At 36.3% G+C, this 2208-nt stretch overlaps 1 long non-coding RNA gene across 1 annotated transcript; it reads left to right on the forward strand.

Annotated features, from left to right (window-relative positions):
* The first annotated feature begins 213 nt into the window (after positions 1 to 213).
* On the forward strand, positions 214 to 1458 carry LOC120740887. The gene is made up of 2 exons (XR_005697513.1): positions 214 to 393; positions 469 to 1458. It is a non-coding gene; the product is annotated as an uncharacterized LOC120740887 (long non-coding RNA).
* Positions 1459 to 2208: the final 750 nt, after the last annotated feature.

The raw sequence follows: 2208 nt of genomic DNA on the forward strand, positions 1-2208 counted from the left end.
AGTGGCCTAGCCAGTCTCCAGACCTCAACCCCATAGAAAATCTGTGGCGGGAGTTGAAAGTCCGTGTTGCTCGGCGACAGCCCCAAAACATCACTGCTCTCGAGAAGATCTGCATGGAGGAATGGGCCAAAATACCAGCTACTGTGTGTGCAAACCTGGTAAAGACCTATAGTAAACGTTTGACCTCTGTTATTGCCAACAAAGGTTATGTTACTGTAACCCCTATAGACATGGTTACTAGTATTTTCTTGTTTTTACCTGGTATTATTATTTCCGACACCCCTTGAACACACTTTGATTTTCCGTAGTTCAGTGAATGCAACAAAAGCACGTTGCTGCATTAAGCTAGGCAAAACGGAGCAAGACACCCGAGAGCAATTAACAAGCTACACAGTGAGTCTTTCGGTATAAAATAAGTGTTATAAAGTATTTTCAACAGTCTCTAACTTAAAGTTATGTACTTTTCAGAGGCCTTTATGTGTTTTACTCTCGACCAAAACCAGGCAGAGCGTGTATTTGTTTCTTGGGAATTCCGGTGAGTTACTAGAGATGATAAGTTAGCAGGAAAACTTATGCTAATTTTACATGTGGTAAACACTGCAACAGTGCGAATTCTGTACTGTCTAAAAAAAGCTAAAACCAGTCGGAGTACTTGAATTGTGTGTGAAATGGAATGTCGTATTTTATTTTATTGTCTATTTGATTGGGCATCTTCACAAATGCGCAAAACTAATGCAGGATGCACTTTTCTTTTAGCCATAAATGTTGTCCAGTGCCTTTCCTGCACTTTGTCATTTCAGTTATAGGTTAATACATGTAAATAAGTTATTTAAAACTAGTTACGTTACAAACATTTCATGATGTGATTACATATGCCTTAAAAAGGGGTATATAAATACAATTGATTGTAATGCTGTAAAGCAATACAAATGGAATTCATAGAGACAGAACAATGTTAAAACAACAGTGTACTTGATTTTGAAAACTTTATGAGATCTCATTTTATTTAGAAAAACTGTTAAGAACTATTTTGTTTATTGCTCTGTACTGTATGTGCAGACTGGTTTTTTGTGATCCTGGATCTGAAGTGGTTCTGGATATGGATGGCGAGCCAGACCCTGTGAAAACTCTTGGCGAATCCAAAAGCAGTGTGGCCAGCTGTTCTGGATGCAGGAGTAGAGCTACAGTCTGAATTACTTCGAATCGCAGGATTTCAGATAAGCAAGAGCAAAAACTGCTTACTTGATACGGATTGTTTCTCTGGGAAACAGTTGAACTCCCAATATCCTGCTCATCAGGAGTCAGGTCTAAAGAGACTACTTATTTTATTTTATTTTGTTGTTATTTTCAAAAGAGTGCTCTTCTCTGTTGATTTTCTGTTAATTTTCTATGCTGTTTACATTGGGTTATTGCACCACTGTAACATTGTAATAAATCTGCCGGCTGTTCAACACTCAATTCTCTCAAATTTATTTTACTCCTCTCGAATCTAGTCTATAAGTTTAATCCTACTATACTAAGCGGGTGTTACATTACAAAGTATTGAGTTGTATTTTTGTTATTGACCAAATACTTATTTTCCACCCTGATTTACGAATAAATTCTTTACAAATCCTACCATGTGGATTCATGGATTTTTTTTTTCACATTCTGTCTCTCACAGTTGAAGTGTACCTCTGGTGCAAATTACTGACCTCTGTCATCATTTTAGGTGGGGGAACTTGCACAATCGGTGGCTGACTAAATACTTTTTTGCCCCACTGTGTGTGTGTGTGTGTGTGTGTGTGTGTGTGTATACACACACACACACACACATATATATATATACACACACACACACACACACATACATATATATATATATATATATATATATATATATATGTGTGTGTGTGTGTATATATATATATATATATATATATATATATATATACACACACATATATATATACACACACACAGTGTATGTACTGTACATTTTTTCCCAATCAAACCAACAACTAAAACATTTTTGAACAATGACGTGTATTTTTCAAAACAGTATACAATTGGAAGTTGTAACAGCAGTCCAGATTATACATGAGTCATGTGAGTGCATCTCTTCCAAAGTGTACCTCACAAACATCTGCAGGATCCTGAATTCAACATTCTAGGGCCTATGACAAAGTTAACACTGAATTTTCTACGAATACTGGCCCAAAGGTAAAA

This window comes from Simochromis diagramma, unplaced genomic scaffold (assembly GCF_900408965.1).
Source record: "Simochromis diagramma unplaced genomic scaffold, fSimDia1.1 OVJJ01000377.1, whole genome shotgun sequence".
NCBI classification, from domain to species: Eukaryota; Metazoa; Chordata; class Actinopteri; order Cichliformes; family Cichlidae; genus Simochromis; species Simochromis diagramma.